Source organism: Anopheles aquasalis, chromosome 2 (assembly GCF_943734665.1).
Source record: "Anopheles aquasalis chromosome 2, idAnoAquaMG_Q_19, whole genome shotgun sequence".
Taxonomy (NCBI): Eukaryota; Metazoa; Arthropoda; class Insecta; order Diptera; family Culicidae; genus Anopheles; species Anopheles aquasalis.
The window spans coordinates 19,177,501-19,195,000 of NC_064877.1; the positions used below are offsets into that span (position 1 = coordinate 19,177,501).

A 17,500-nucleotide genomic window follows, 5' to 3' on the forward strand; every position below is an offset into this window, starting at 1 on the left:
TGAAATAGTTTAAACGGTTCATCACCACGTCCTTTGTTCAACAAGTTCAGGAAGAACGCAGGATATGGAATGTTAGCGATTCATTTGCAGGAATCTACCGCGTTTGTTCGGATTTCAAACTATGATTTTGGAGTAAAAACGACCCATCCGGATTCGTGGTATTCGGACAATGGTTGGGTTTAGGAATTTCATCTGGCTGGTGGAATCCACACCGCTGCTAATTTCCTCCGTTTGAAAAGTGGAAGGTTTTTGTTGGAAAACAATTTGTTGCCCTGCTGTAAAACCGCAAGCTACAGGTTTTTGTGCTTCGCGAATTCATCTGCTGCAAGCGCTCACCTCTTCTTCAAGAAGAACGGCAACGAGAGGAAGAGAATATATCAGAGAGAACTCGCCAAAGAAGGGACAAACAGATACCCGAGAAAAAAAAACGCGCGCATAAAAGCTTAACTGGTCAGAGCCTTTCATGTTTGTTGTGTGACAGAATCGAAGGCAGAATGCTTTTGTTGCTGCTCTCTCCCTCTCTGAGGACTGAGGACGCTCTGCACCAGATATGGCCGCCCATCTATCAGACCAAGGTAATGCACCCAAAAAGCAGCCTCGTTTGCTCTTTCTTGCTCCTCCGGTGACACTTTCTGACCAGTCATCCCCTCTTTTTAATGAAAGTCATCTATATTTTTATCATCATATCCCGTGAAACCTTTTCCGCGCTTTAGATATGGCGTATAGCATACCAAGGGCCGATGCAGGCCTCGCTGTGGACCAGATTGCGTCCCAGGGACAGAGGGGGAGGATCGCAGGATATAAGGGTGTGAGAGACAACCGAAAATCAACAGGCGAATCGCAATAAATCACGGGAATTTGACAGTTTCAATTTGTGCTGCTGCTGCGTCCTCTGCCGAGATTTCTGCTCTGGTGGCCAGTGAGAGGGCAGCGGACAGGCCGGTGCGAATGATGCGAACCCGGTCTGCCGATACCGATTTGATAAAATTCACCCCGGTTTCGGCCACCAACCTGCTGCTGACCGATGAAATGACTTTTTTTTGGGGGGAAAAAATAATTAAAACCGAAATGTTTAGATTGGCTCCGAGCTTCATACAGATACTGAGGGTGCATTTGGACCAAGAGAGAGGCGATAGGACCCCGATGGAACATAATAAGACGCGTTAATCCTTCTTGAAGCGGTCCGCGTGGTGTGTAATCCATTGTCCCCGCGTGGGACTACGGCCGATTCCGACAATCAAAATAATCTCTCTCAATAATAGGTCAACTTTCAACAGCCAACATGCCCCAGAGGTGGACCTGGTTAATCCGTTAAACATCTTTTGAAATGGATACTTTGATCGCTCGCTGGCCGCTGACATGAGGACACCGAAAAGGGGATCGAATGGCGGGGAACACCTTATCGTCTCCTTTTTGAATCCTATAAATTAACGGTTCGAATGCACTCTCCTTGTTCTCTCCCTCTCCTTTTTGAACCTGGGACCAGGACGGGCTCTCATCCTTTTTGAAAACGAATCCGGGTTCCAGGGAACAAAGCTACAGAACTTTGAAACGCCGAATAGGAACCGAATCCCAAATGGATCAATGGATCTGATTAAATTTACGATCCAGCTAGAACCGAAAGCATAGCGAAGAGCGTAGATTTACTGTCCTGTTTTAATGTTAATGTCACAGCGCTGGAACATGATGCCCCAAGTGGCGCGGCTTCATGGGCGATAACGCTTTAGTCCCGCTTGTCATTAGACGACCGATGGCGACCAACGACTGAAAGGATGCTCAGTAATGATCGTACAAGCGCCTGCTGCATTCGGCTCACTGCTGTACACAACCATTTACAGCGCAAACAAAGGGTCAACGGCCAGCAAATAACTTATCAAACAGTGTGTCCATTGCGCAATCGGACCTCTCATGCACTGCGGCGCTCTACGGGGGGACGAGGCATCATAATTCATTGCGCTAAACGTCTCAGTTGCAGTACTACTACTACTCCGGCCAATAACTGGCACGGGCCCCATTTTCGGTCAACAACACTGTTGCTGTTCACATCAGTTGTCAGTTCGCTTTGGCAACGCACGCCGGCCCCAAACTTGAGACGCCTCCAAAGTTAATGTATTTATTGCCGGGGCATCACGGAGGAAAGGGGAACTAGAGACTTTCTGTAGCATATTTATGGTTATTTGCAAGATTATTTACAACCAGCCGGTTGGCTGGTCGGAATACAATCGAACACCCCTGGGGATGAGGCTCATATAACCAACACGACAACGGGAAGAAGGCCGAAGAAAAAATCGTTTGAACCTCGAAACTGAACTGAAGACCAACGTAGTGCGATGATCGCGACGGCGCGACGAAACGGTGAAGCGATTAATGGGAGTTATCAAGCTGATTAGATAGCAAAACCTCCGCCGCCCTCCACCTATTCGGATAGGCCGCCACGATCGGTTCGAGGGACTCCCACCTTCAGAAGAAGTTAGGGCAGATGGTTTACAAAACGATGCTTCAAGTTTGGCTTTATGGCTTCCAGGAACTCACCACTTTTAGGCGGACTTCAAGATCGAGCGGCAATGCTGCTGTAACACGACTCCACTGGCCAGCGAGACGAGACTTAGAGTTGATAGACATCCGTGGCCCCCAAAAAGTCCTTCGTTCGGAGTTCCACCGTCAGTCAACTGTGAAACTTCAACTTGTCCAACTTGTCCAACGGCTCCGGGGGATCATACAGCTAACCTTCTGCCCACTCTTCCTCCCCTGGGGAGTAAATTGGTGTTCCCAATGGAACGAATTGCATGCGGTCCCGGGGTTGGGGGCCTTTTGTCTATCTCTATCGCGAGCGAGAGAGAGACAGGGAGATGACTGTAAAACAGAGATCTTGGGTCAAAATAGTCGAGCCACGGGGTGATCATGAGATCTGTAGCAGCAGCAGCAGCAGCAGCAGCAACTCACTGAGGAAGCCGCCGGTTGATGGTTCAGTTCTGAGCGTAGACCCAAAACGCCGACGGTCGGTTCCTTTTTTTTCTGCCTTTTTGACTCCTCACACACCGATGAGAGAGAGAGGGACAATGGAGCAGCACAAGGAGAGAAGAAACATATTTATATACATTTCAACCACCGATGTGTCACTGCTTGTTTAGGTCCTGCTCGTCCGTATGCCGTGTTTTCGGGGAAACCAGGCCACCATCCCCGACGACGACGACGCCACCACCGCCGGCGGGACTGATCCGTTTTGACAGGTGTTAGTTTCAAAAAGGCACTCGGCTAGATCGGAGGCAGAAGGTCGGTTCCATCTCTCTCTGATGATCTCTCATTTGTACCTCCGCCTCCCGAAGAAGAACTAGGTGCTGGGGGCCAGTTGATTGTTTTTTTTTGTTGGTTCAGTTTTTCCATTCCGCAGCACGTTTTTATGCTGTCCTCGTCTCGGCCTAGTCCAGTCTTATACTGGACGTTGTAGCTAACTTGTTGATTTGTGAAACTTCACATGTCGTTCTGTCGTTCTGTAAACGCAACGAACATGATGAGTTTTTGGACAAGGTGGACACGGGGAAGTGTTTTCCGTACCGGCCAAGGGCGCTAGTTAGATTCCGCTTCAAAGTTTGCTCGTTTTTCCCTTCGTTTTTTTCCCGTTTTTAATCTCTTTTCGTATAAATGAAACTAGTTCGATGTGATGTTGTTGAAAGGAGGGCCTATTACTGTCGGCCAAAGGTACTTTTGTGTTCTAGCGACGGGGTGTGTTATCTCAATGTTTATTCATTTAACTTTTGCCCGCCAACAAACAAATGTTTGTCCTTTCCAGCTCACGGGTAGACTAATTTAATGCTCGTCCCTTTTCGGTGCATTCATTTATCGCATTGAACCCTGATTAAACATCCGGCATCGGCTCGTAGTTCTATTAAATGCCTGCTTTTGCTGTAAGTAGTGCGTTCTGGAAGCCTTTTTTGCACACCGAGCAGCAGGATAATTGAAAATGGTACGGAGATACGGAACCAAACCGTTGTCTCGTGATGTATTTGGCCAAACAACCACCACGATTGAACCAGATGCCAGCTGAACAAATGTGCCTCGGGATGGCCCGGGCCAGATGTGGTGCGAAAAGTACTTTAAAAGATTACACCCCATCCGTTGGGCCGTTGTGGTCGAAGGACCACATGTGTCACGCCTTGGCCTTGACGCGCAACCACACACCCAGCGCAGTAATTAGTGAAAGAGCTCCACGACGGCTATCACACATGTGGGGAGGTCTCAAATGGTGAAATAGAATGGCGGCATTATTTGCTAAATGTGTTACTCTTTCTTGGGCCATGTTGAGGGAAAGGGGCGCTTTCCTTTATCACGCGCAGGCTGGACCATAATTCATGTGTTCGAGGTGTTATGTTTCGTTGTCTCGGGGGCAATCAAACACTTGTAAAGTTTTCAAGGCATATTTTATCGCCCAAATACATCGTTTGGTCCACAACTTGGTGTGCTTGATGGAAGAAAATATTAATATTTATGTTTTTTTACGTCAGCATCGATAGCAAAATCTCTGGGATCACCACTTGGAAGCACGTTTCTGGGCGGACAAGCAGCACCTTAATAGCGTAAGACTTTTTTTTCTGTTGCTTCCAAGCTGTGAGCTTCCTCCGCTGTAAAGCGATGATTTACAGTTAATTTGAGTTTCGCAAACTTTTCTGCAGTCGCTCGACGACGCTGCTCGTGCGCATGATCACCATTTCGAGGCGAAACTTCCGGTACCAACGTATCCTGGTGTCTATACATTAGATAGACAACCATGAACCCGTGTCGCAACGTTTGATTGTGAGCTCGATTTCGGTTGATGATGACTGCGACGTGTTTAAAGCTCGGTGACGCCTTCGGTCTCCTTCGATCGCCTTCACTGCCAAAGCTAAATACCGCATCGAATGCCGAAGCCCACGAGGACGGGGGAGGCGACGTGATACGGGCATGTGTTTATAATTAAATCAGAAACTTGTGCGATTAAATTTTGTTTTCCGGACCATTAACTTCAAGAGAAGGAAGCAGCGCACACGCCGCCTAGCTAACCGCATTCGAAATCGAGGCAAAGCAATTGGCCCCCCCGGCCGTATTCCTTTGTCGCCAAACCGGGTGGCCCTGGTAAAGGATTAATGCTTTAATTGATGAGCGTCGCAGTATGATCATATCACACTCCCGTGGAGCTCTCAGCCCTCGAGCACAATATACAGCGGCCTGGTTCGAAAGGGGGAAATGAAAATCAATCCCGTTGAAATGGGAAACCATTTGATGTGTTCGGTGTTCCAATAATTTTAATCATTTATTAGAGCACTCCAATATTAGTCCAATGGCGCGTTGCCTGCTGCTGAAGTGCAAATCGGCCGCGTCGTTGCGAAAAGGAACAAAAAAGAAAATATTATAATCACCCGCGTCCATCTTCTCTTTTTCCCCCCACACGTACGTGAACGAGAAGGAAAAGCCTTGTTGCCATTGATGGTCCGGTTGGTTCCGCTGGTCCCCGGTTTACCGACGGCCGCACGTGCCCATCGTCCGAAGCGTTACGACACGCCGAACGCGGGCGCGAGCTACCAAAAATGGGTTTTGGGTACAATTTTCTTAATTGGAAAAAAGCAGAATGAAGTACGCTGCTCCAAACGCCGACCAGCAGCAGCAGCATCACGAACAGCATGCCACCACGGTGACACAACGGGATTGGTGGGGGGGCGCGCGCGCGTTCCATTCGCTGCTGATGGGCATCATTTTCGTTTTACCTTTTTCACTCGTTCCTCCTCCGCTGGTTTTTTTTTTTGGTTCATTTCTCTTGTTGTTTTCGCCATTTTCTCGCGCAAAATCTCGCAAAGGCCCACAAAACGGTCCCGCCAGTATCGGGCCCGGGGCATCATGGGCTTTATTTGGATTTTTGCATTTTAACGTTCCTCTTTAGGGCAGCCTTTCGTCGTCGCCAGTGGAGTGGAGCTGGATTGTTGGTTTTCGGCTCTTCTCGCGGATGCTTTTCGCGTTATCATACGCTCGATCGATGTGCTATCTCTTACCTTTTATCAGTTCTCTCTCTTTCTCTGTCGCTCTTCGGCCTAATGGTAATGGGGATGAGGAATGGTGGCTGGTTGTTTGAGGATTTTTTTCTCCACTTTTTTTATGGTGCGCCAATGTCCCGTTTTCTTGTACATTTTCCACGCACACTTTGTCGACTGTCACTCGATTCGATCGACGCTATATGTCACTAGATGGCTCGCTCGCTGGCTGGTTGGCTAGCAGGCTGGCTGGTCAGTCTCCTGGGAGCTGGATTGTATGGCATCAGCAGCATGAACAACATCATTCTGCGACGCGGTCCCACGGGGGGTGGAATGAGGGCCAACCGCGGCAGCAGCACACCTTCACCGTGCGAGACGTGTCCCTTGGTGGTGTTTGCTGACTGCTTCTGTTGCTTCTGCTGCTGCTTGCCTCTCAATTTAACGAGGAACTTTATGGTGATATAGTTGAGTGTTTACTTTCAAAATTAAAAATTCCTCCACCACACAGACACAGGATTATGAACCCACGACGAGTGGTCCCCGGCATCCTGGCAGTCCTGGATGGTGGCTAGAAGTGGACAGGCAATAGGATAAAGTTGGAAGCCGCGGTCACAGTGGACAGCGCATAGCGATGATATATAGTGGACGTAATAAAATTTACATTCCATTTTGTTGAACTATGTCCGCTAGTCACGAGATTTGGAGCATATGGAGTGCTCGTTCTTCCAACTTTGTTGTTAAGTTCCCTTGAACCAGAGAGTAGACTCCTGCGGGAAGATTGTTCCTCATCCAAAAAAGGGAATAATGTTTGCCGTGGACTGGTTGCTTGCATAACCAGCGTCGCTTCTTCTATCGCGATTTTCACGGTGAATTATAGGCTGATAGATCGAGATTAATTGATGCCAGTCATTCCCCCCGAAAGGACTCTCTCTCTCTCTCTCTTGGTCTCTTTCATCTGCAGCCAATATTTCATTAGCGAGGCATGAAGCACTAAGTTGGCTGTGTTTCGATGGAATTTGTCATGAATGTCAAACGCCATGACACCGGAGGTTGACACTGTGCTTGGCGGCGATCCAGTAGCCAGTGGAAATTGATTTCATCTGCGCGGAATTCCTTTTTTTCCCTCAAATTCAGAAAAAAGCGACCAAGGGAACCGTACTAACACCGGGACGGTTTGATCAAACTACTCCTGCTAGTCCTGCTAGTCTCTAGCCGTTCCGGTGGACCAGTTCGAAACAAACAAAAAAAAATCCATTCACTAGCAACCACTACTAGCTCTGTGCTGCTGGTAGTGACGTGGATGAATTATCTCATTCCTTGTAATGGCTTCATTCGATGAGCTTTTTCCCTTAGAGCGGTCTGCAGTAAGGTGATTCTCTGCAGTTGTTCTCGACATCAAACCAAGGAAGGCAACTAGCAACCACTGCACTACAGTTCACCAGTGTTCAGTGTCTGGTTATCTACGAGGTTTTCAGTTTCTCTCCTTGTGCCCTTTTCTGATCCCACGATGGCGAAGCTTGACCAAAACATGGCCCGGCATTTGATGATTAGCGACGAATCAGACCAATTTCGATGTACATTCATGGTTCCTCATCCTCATCCTCATGCGGATCTTTCTGTGACGAAATCAATTTGCGTTGCCAGCCTCCACGTGGAGTTCTAGTGTCCAGTAGCAGCATCAGTTCATCAGTCAGTAGTGGAGCGTGGAACTTGATAAAGCCATGGGATGACCCCCGGGATGATGGTCCATTTGTTACAGTTATCTCGGTTTTTCGTCCGATTATTACTATCCCCCCCACCCGATATTGCAACGCTTTTTCCCCCGTTTCCGGGTTCGTGCCTTTCGGGCTATCCTGCGGGCTTTCGCTTCTTTATGATCCCACCCCACGCTTTCTCGATTCTGTTCGCTAGATTACGTCTTACAAAAAACAATATTGCCGAGAAGGGGAGCCACGGTCCATGCCGTAGTAGTAGCAGCAGTAGCTACAACATGCAATCGGTCTGGCCACTGTGGATACGGAGCGACCGGAGCTGCCGGAGAAAGATGGCGCAAGATAACGAAGCGTAAGCGTTGTTTCGCGTTCCCGGGGACCACATGTATACATGGAACATATTTTCCCTTTTTTTTTCGTTAGTCCGCAGTCGCCTTCCAAGGGGAGTGTTTGCTTATTATGAGAACCACCGAAGCGTACGTGGGACAATAAATATGATGATATGTGTATGCGCTAGTCGACCTTCCCCTCTTCTCCCCCGACTTATGCGCCTTCCTTGCTTTTGCGCTCGCGAAAATTCTTTCATGTGACTTTCGCTCCGGACATGCACACTCCTCGCTTCCGGACAGGCCGTTCAGGTCCTCGGTTGCAATCCCGAGATGGTGGCCCCAACTGCCACTGACAGACATGGCAGGGCATGGCATTAATTTGTGATACTTTTCAGATCATTATTTTCCACGCTCGTGTGGTACACAATGTTTTACTGAAAAAACGAGCACGGAAAGGAAAAGAAAGGCCGAAAAGTCGCCATAATGCCAGCATCAGAAGATGGTGGCTTGGCAGCGTACTCTGCTGGAGGGTGGTGGATTTTCCCCACCCTGGCCATGATGTGGCTGCTGCTGCTAGTAGTTGGGTTGGAAAATTAGGGGACGATAAAATCATATGTGAAGAAATTTGGTCACCGATGGCAGTCATAAAAGTGACAGGCAGCATCCCTGGGTCTTCCCAGCCCCGGGGGTTGCATGTTTCCCTGTTTTTTGGGGGGAGGTTTTCTCGTGCGGCCATGTCTCGCTTCTTTTAGTGATTCTTTATTTCCCTGTTGTTACTGTTTTATGTCACAACAACATGGCCTGGCTAATTGACATTTATTTGTCGTTGGTTCTTTATCAATTGTCGCCGCACGAAGGGGCAGCATGATTGAGATTTAATGTTGCATTTGATTTCTTATGCTTGCCAGCAGTATTCAGCAGATTTATCTAAGGGATTTGCTTGATTAAAAAAATAAAATCATAAGACGCTACGTTAAATCCACCTCATCCTATGCTCATTATTTTATCAAACTATTAAAGTTTCTTAAATGGCGCCCAATATCTGTTGTCCAATGTTGCTACCTGTTGTCACAGCATCACAATATCCGAATGCCATAGAATACCGCCGGGCCCCTCAACTATTGATAACAACCAAATGGCAATAAAAGCGACGAATAAAAACTGGCGTCCACCGTGACAGGCCTCGCTACTTAATATTTCAACGCGATACCCATTTCCTTTCCCCAAGGGGAAGGACACAGAGCGGGCAGGGAAATGATATCGCTCAATCGGAAGACCCTCTCCGATCGCTCAGGCCGGTGTCATCAAACCATTGCCACCATTTGTGCAGGCATTGGCTAGCGCGCTAGAAGCGTCCGGTCCGGAATGAGTCCCGGAAACGTTTTTCGATCTCAATTTTATTTGTTTTTGATGTCGATTGTGTTGATTTGATCGAAGCCGGTGCTCGAGTGGAGGGGTCGAGGGGTTGTAAAACTGTGTTATCGCACTTCGTTCGCAAAAGGTAACCGGGACTGTGTGTCAATCGAATTTACTGCCCCGCAAAAAAGGGGTTGAAGCGGAGAAAGCGTTCTTTTCAATTCCGTTTTTCAACAAACACATGTCAACATGTGACAGCATGAGCAGACATCGTCTGGAAATGCTCTTGAGTCGCATTTTTTACATGGAAATAGTGTTGATATGGAATGATGCTCCTCCTTTCGAACATCTCCACACACTGGACGCGATGATAAATTATCTTATGATGAACATTAACAAACTCTCGCATGTTTTCGTTTCGCTTCATCCAGAAGTCTATTAAAACTTAACCAATTACAAACGATGGCAGTCCATTATCCGCGATCCTGAACCGTCTCCGTGACCAACGGACAACGCCATGGCGCAAGAAGAAGGATTATAATTTCCTAGCAAATGGAAACATTCAGCCAACAATCAAAAACAAACTCCATCCCGCCCCGCCCCTGTCTAGGGCCGCCAGATCCTCGGGAAATGGAGCAAAGGCACGTTCTATTGCGCTTCTACCGTCACCGTCGTCATCGTCATCATCCCCGTCAGCCCTCAATGATGCATCAATTTTTGGCGTCTCTCCGACGGCCCCCAAATCCAAACTCGGCCGCTGGTTGGGGGTTTTGTTTGAGGCCAATTTTCAACATCATCACCCGCTGATTGTTACAAACAGCGATGAGTGGACAGTTTCTTGTTGTTGGGAACGCTGCTTCGTGGTGGTAATGTTGAGCCTAGCATGACAAAAAAAAACACAGAACACCAAATGTGTTCGCCTTTCGCTTTCCGGTTTTCCGGTCAAAATTTTGGTAGTCGTCTTGAAGTTGTCGCCGATGCCAGGCTAGAGGAAGGGCTTGAAAGGATATCGTTCTCTTTTTGGGGCTAGTGACTAGTTTTGTGACCGAATAACGATGACAAGTGTGTTACAAATTACCGGGTATTATGGCGTGTAAGTGGTTAATTATAAAACACACACGCGGGGAATGAGTGACTGTATGGTCACAGAAAAAGTGTACAAAATTGTAGGCATTTATATTGCTAACCGGGCAAGCACGGTGCACAAAGAAAGTATAGAACTCTCTTTTTGGCAATTCAATCTGCTTCGTCACACGGCCCTATATGGGCATTCTTTGAATAATGGATTCCCCGCCTCATGACATTAATTAAAAGTTTTTAGCTGGTTCTTTTTTCACTTTTAACTTCGTGCTCGTATCACCAGTTTATTTTCCATTAGCAAACTCTGATCTGCAATTTTGTTTGTTTTAATTGCTATTTTATCTCTTTTTGCCCGGGGTCTGGAACTACAACTGCTTTCCATTTAGAAAGGACCCACGCGTTAAGTGCTACGCCTGGCTGCTGTTTTCTGTTTCATTTGTTTGTTTTTTTGTTTGTTTTTAACATGCTTTAATTTTTTCCATATGTTTTTCACAGATTTTTTGCGCGTTCGCGGATAATCCTCATTCTGTTCTAGCTATGTAAATGCTGGTAAGCATTTTGATTTTGTTTATATTCCATTTGCTCACTGCATCCTCTGTACTTCTATCTTTCTTTTTTCTCCTCTACCGGTGCCTGCCTTTCCATTCAGGCCGTAGTTAATTCCTCTAATTGGTTCTCACTATTCGTATGAGAGGAGTCGTTGCTGTTGTTGACTAATGTTTAAACCATCTCGTCAAGCTAATACTGTTGCATGATTATGTTTAAGGTAGTAGAGTCATCATAGAATATCATTTGAAGATTCCAGCACTATACAGCCGTTTCTAGAACGTTTCAAAACAGGAAACCCTAGAGCAGATAAAGAAATGTTTACTGGCCTGCGCGCGGCTTATTTAGCCGGAAATTCACCCAAAAGGGTCTTATGCTCGGTTTCTGCTTCTGTCATAAAACTTACTGGCGGTTGATGCTTGCTTCCGGCGGGACAAATCCACTTTGTGACGTTTATGACATAATCCTACGCCCGTATATGGCATCCAAGGCCCGCATGTAATGACTTGTCTCGAAATAAAAGGGCAGTCGCGGGCTCCGGGAGTTTGATCTACCGTCGACAACGCAAATGTAGAAAGCATCCCCTTGGTTACAGGTTTTTGAAATGTTTAAATCATCAACAAACGATTACCAGCATTCTGTCGCAGAAGGAGGAGAGCAGGAGGTCAATGTGTTCGATTTGAGATCTCAATTCACAGTCGCGTGGAGTGTTGCGTTCCAAAAAGGAGCCGCTTTGATTACCGAGCAAATATCACTACAACCAGCGCAAATAGCACTTCATTTCTTATGTGCATCGTTGGCTCTCACCCGCTCCAAAAAACCATGGCCAAAAGGCCATCGCTGCGCCGATTGCTCAAATATTCCCCATTTGGCAGCAGGTCAACGGTGTTGGCCAACGACAATACCGCACGCAGCTGGCATCCATGCAGCATTCGCGAATAAACACGCCAGCCAGAGTGAGCGAATGAAAAGGAATAATTGTGAAGGCATTTGTCATTCGTCCAAAACTGCCGCGCGGTTCCGAATTGTGTTTTCCGATTGGAGGCACGCCATTCCCGCGGTCCGTTGCTATTTCGCGGATCCCGTGTGCGAACGCCGGCCAAAGCACCCTCTCCAATATTGGCTGCTGCTGAAGAAAAACAAATGCATAAATAAAATGTTCAATTCGCTGGCAATGGTCGGTTGTGTTGTTGAGTTTGATGTTCAGCTTTAACGCCCGCGATGGAAGCAAATAGAGACGCGTGAGCTCCGTGAAATCTCGGACAAAAACTATGCACATTTCCAGGGCTGCAATGGCTGCAGCTGCAGCAACGAATGCACTTTTCCGGCTCGCGCTTGGCCTCATGTTCATGCCGGTGGAAAATGGAGCTTTATCGTCGTTATGCGGAGTCAGGGCATATGCGCTGCTCGGTGAAGATTTCGTGAGGCAACGGCACCACCACCACCATGGGGGAAGATCATGTGCATTGCGTTTTATGCTGCCAGGAGGACCAGAAGGAGGAGGAGGAGGAGGAGGAGAGGACACAAAGCTGGCTTTTTGCCAGGCGTGAATAAATAATTCATATTTCAATTCCCGATGCCACGTTGTACCGCCCAGGGGCCAACGTTGGCTGTTGGCAAGTTCAGAAAAACTTTGAGCACAAAGCCGAGGGATTGAAGCAGCGAATGTAGACTCTTGAGCACAGTGAACACAATAAAAAGCTTAAATAGTTTTTTTCATCATTCGAAGGCTTGTTTTAGAACAGTGCAACAATATCATTAAACTAAACTAAAATGAACTACATTACATTATTGCACATTGAAGGTATTAGTGAAAGGATTTGTGGCTCCATGTAGCATAAAACATTGTAGCACTAGCGTGAGTTAAATCCCATTTTACCAAGCCGGCACATTGTAGTAACCCCTCCTCCTGGGTCGTGTGTCGTGTGCTGCGGTTTAGGACAAACCGTCCTTTCAACATCAAAGACCGGTCGGTGCGCTACTCTTCGGTGTAATTTATTTCCTCGCACTCTCGTCAGGGCCCTCACAAAAGGACACAAATTCATTTGGTTTCTTCCTCCGGACCGGATGTAGCGCCAAGAGGAAGCATTTGTTCAAGCAAAGGCCCCAGCTACCTGACTGGCAAAGTGTTACCGTTGCCAAAGTGTCTGCTGCTGCTGCTGCTGCTGCACGGAAAGTGCGTACCCTTTTGACCCTTTCTGAGGTGTACACACGCGCGCACGCACGGATACAGACTTTGAAAAACATCGTGATTATGATGTTTGCTGCTGCTTCCAACGAGAACGCTAACGCTTCTGTGTACCAGCGCAACGTTGAAGAGATGCACCAAGCGGATGATGAGGAAAGGTAGTAACGACAACGACGACGACAACAACGATGGTCGACGTAAGCTGGCGACAAGCGACTGATAAAGTGGTTTTGAAAAGCAAAGAAAAAAGAGATCCCAAGCGACCGACCGACCGAGAAGCAGCAGCCCCGATGAGACGAACAGAGAGACGAACGGACGAACGAACGAAGAGGCTCCAAAAGCGACACAAGACTGCATCGGTGCATCGTTGACGTTGACGGCAGCACGCAAAACGCCTCACACCACCACGATCAGCGGCAAGATTGTATGCGCGCCCTTGTAGAATATGCGAGCCACTACTGAGCATCAGTCTCCGTCACGAGTCACAAGTCTTGACGTTGCTCCAGAACCACTGATTACACTGCAGTGCTGCAGAGTGGCTAGCTGGTCGCTGGTCGAACCGGTAGCGAGAGGCGACCCACAGACAGATACCGGTCGTCATCATCATCGTCAGCAGCAGCAGCATGCCATTATGTTGCGACGTTATGTTGCGGCTACTGATAAAAGAAATTGAGAGAAACTGGCCACAGAGGCGGTATCCAAAGGAACAAGCAAGGAAGGAAACATCATCTCTCGGCTGCTGGGACCATTTGCTCGCTGCTGCACATAAACATGCTCGTCCGGAACAGGAAACATGCATGCATGTGTCCTTTTGGATGGCATCGAAGAGCGAGCATTGCAGCAGCAACAGCAATGGCGACATGAAAGTGGAACTTCCGCTGATATGGAACTTACACAGCGTCACACTAAATGGCACACAAGCACACATGCACACCTACAATGTCTAACAGCTTCCGGTTCTGGGAGAACTCTTGTACGAGGGTGACACTCTCACGAAGACAAGCCTTGCGGTTGTTTCCTTCAATTTTCTGCTGACGCACACAATCGACGCTCCTTACACGACAGGACACATCACTGCAAAAAACTGTCCAATCACTAGATGGAGTTGGAGATGGAGGAACAGCAGGAGTTTGCTAAACTTATTGCTTTTTGATGGCTACGGCGTGACGTAAATGTCGTGCTCTGGTAGCGTTTGATGGGCTTTCCTAGGTCCGATGCGTTCTATTTGTTCTACCGGTGGTCATGTAAGGTTTTTCTCGACTACGCCTGTTTTTTTTTATTTGTTACAAGGCCTTCCGCTGGTGGTTGTTTGCGATACGCCACACCGGGAAAGTTGATTGTTTTCTACCCCTGATCTGCTCCTTCTTCTCGAGGAAACGGTTTGATGATCTTGACATTAAGCGATTGTTGTCGAGAGTAGAGTGGGAAGAGTTTCCTTTTCGGGCTCCCGTTTTGAGTGTTTAGTATAAACATAAAACGTGTCACTACTTTTGGTTTAAGAGACTAGCCTATTAGCCTAAAAAGCCTATTATTTTTTAGGAAAAGTTTTCTCCATCTATGTTCACTTATGTTGTAGTAAATCATTAAATGCCTCTTTATATGTATTCCTCCTGGAATACACTGCTGTACTTTAAAGACATTTTATTCCAGAGATACTGAAGTGAAATAAAGTGGGAAAAAGTTAGTTCGACCTATCGAAAGCATGATATGATGTCCACAAAACGGATGTTTCGTGCTCGATTTAGCAGCGGGCTAATGAATAAATAAAACCTAATGCAAAATCATCGGCCTCGTTAGCCGATTGATTATGATGATTGCAAATTGTATTCGATTGATCAAACACCGAGGCGACCTTCAACGCAGGAAGCGGGGATGATGCGTGCGAGGTGCGCCACCATTTGAATCGAGGCTCCCTAGTGTCCCTCCGCCGGAGAGAGATGGTTTTGAAATACCTGCCCCACCTCGCTGCATACGATTAACACGCATTCAGCTAGATGCGTGAATTCTGATTGCGATTGCATTCGAAATGCCACCTCTCTGTGGTGTTGGCCGCAATGACGACAATCATCTGATTGCATTATGAAATACCCTCGGTGCCGGTGTTTGCATTGCAAACACTCTCGGAAGGCTTAGTTTGTCCAGCCATTCCGCTGGATGTTTCGATCGTTTCGAGCTTGCGTAAGGCCGTTTAGCCGCCTGTCGGCCGGTTCCTGTGGCTTAACGAGAAAGTAATTTGAAAGAAAGAGAGATACGGGAGCCTAGACTGGAGCCCCAGAGTTGTGCTGAGATAAATAATGGAGAAAATTGTAATTAAATTCTGTGTCCACCGGTGACAAATTGCTGTTTAAAGAAAGAGAGAAAAATGGTTTCCAAATCTTTTCCGCTCCCACTCCTGGCTGTGTCTTATCACACTTAGTTTGCGAAGCTTGTGGAGACGTTGTCGACCAATTGGAAAACTTTTCCCTGGAGGAGCAAGCTACCAGGTGCTGTTGCGAGTTCTAGGGAGCTTTTCTTGCGGTTTTCGCTTCACTCTGGCAGAAAAGTTTGCCGAAAGAGAAGAGGTACCATTTGCAACATTTGCATATCTCGTGCTATCTCCACCTCCTCCGCCTCTGATCGTTCCGCGATATGTTCCGTTAAAGGGTATGCACAACGGTCACATTAACCTCATCCCGTGGTGTTTTTTTCTTATTTATTCTGCTGTCCACTGCTGTGCTTATCGCGTTTCCACGTCGTCTGTGGCATTGAAATGGAAATTACTCCTCTTCTGGAAAACAAACATAAATTGCATCTTTCAAGAGAGGGGTTTTCAGTATGAAATCATGGAAAATCTTTTTGGAAAACTGCTCCAAAGATACCACGGCTACGGAGGTAAATGTGTGCAAACGAATACACCATTCACGAGGTGATTAAGATAAAGTTTAAACAATGTACCTTCACCTGTGCGACTTGTTAGTCAAACGGTGAGGAGCAACAACGGAGCATACTGGCAGCCACCACTTCACTTACACATGGCAAAGTGCATCCGAGCCAGTAAAAACGTACTTAAAAAGCACGTATTTATTAATCTCTCTCTCTCTCCTCTCTCTTGCTGTGAGGTGACCTGTGGCACTTTACCAGAAAGCGAAACAATAAAGCTGTACAAAAAACCATTGTGTGCCACGTGGAGACCGAGTGCATTGGCCAAAACACAGCACCAGCCAAAGAAACCATAAAAACCAACTCAAAATGCTGCACCAAAAACGAGGCGGCCATTGTTGGTCCTAGTACAGACACAGAGATTACATCGAAGACCGGGGATAGAGAGAGGGAGAGAGAGCGAAGAGAAAAAGGGGCCAAATCCCGCAGGCGAATCCCGTGGATCTCTGATCTTTTGCTCTATTCCGTCGTGCACCGCCGGCGCCGCAACTCTCATCGGATTGCAGATGATTGCAGATAATTTGCAAAAAAGACCCTCGGCCACGGTCTCGCCACAACAGCGGCAGCACACCCACGTTGATGAGCTGGCTATGATCTTCTCCTCTCGAGCACTCACTCGTCGTGCTTTTGTCCGGAAAATGCATGTTGCACCGCGAACAACCGCCCGCCCGTCCGCCCCTAGAGGGTCCGCCACAACAATTTCCATTGGCCGCGTGCACTAAGAACCCGTTTTCCTCTCTCTTCTTCCCTTTCTTTCTCCCCGTTACATCGACGGCTCTTTGGTCCAATTAAAGCCGTAACCACCCTTCCTTTCCAGCTACATGACAGGCCTGGTCGGTCGGTGGTTGGACGCGTGCGCGCGCTCGCGGAACTTTTCTTTGAATTTTCATTATAATCCCAGGACCACCGGGGCCCCCTTTTGGCGTTGGTGGTGATGGCCTTTGTGCACGGTGTGGAAATCGTGTGCGCTTGTCTGGTGCACTTCTTCTTCTTTAGCTGCACGGGAGTGGCTCCGCCGCAGGGGGTCTCTAGCAAGAACAACAGCTACGGCGGAAATTATGGGCAACAGTTTGTTTGACTTTGTGCGCCAGTTGATTTGCGGTTTTGCGATTAAAACCACCCCGCCGGCACTAGCTCTTTTTACATGCCGCTCGGTGGCTTCTTGGCGAATAAGAACGAATAAGAAACAAAGACAGCAAAAGAACCGCCACCGCTCAGTACTTTCTAGGCGCTTGAGGGTGGCTTTCAGTGGGGTGAGGTGGTCCTGGAAAAGTCTTACGTCGACGCTACTGCTTGTCGTGTTCGATTATTCGATTTTCCGCGATGGGAGGAACGCGAGGGCAAATGATTGATCGTGGGAACTGTGGCACA

The 17,500-nt window shown here is 47.6% G+C and overlaps 1 protein-coding gene across 8 annotated transcripts in view; it reads left to right on the forward strand.

Annotated features, from left to right (window-relative positions):
• The window catches only part of LOC126573957 (mucin-19), a 265,757-nt gene that overhangs the window by 187,459 nt on the left and 60,798 nt on the right, over nucleotides 1-17,500 (forward strand). Inside the window, exon 3 of one of the 8 annotated variants that reach the window (XM_050233839.1) lies at nucleotides 10,972-11,025. The exons of the other annotated variants lie outside the window; for them this stretch is intronic. The gene's annotated coding sequence lies outside the window, so the exon portion shown is untranslated. The remainder of the gene's footprint in view (nucleotides 1-10,971; nucleotides 11,026-17,500) is intronic. 8 annotated transcript variants of the gene reach the window in all.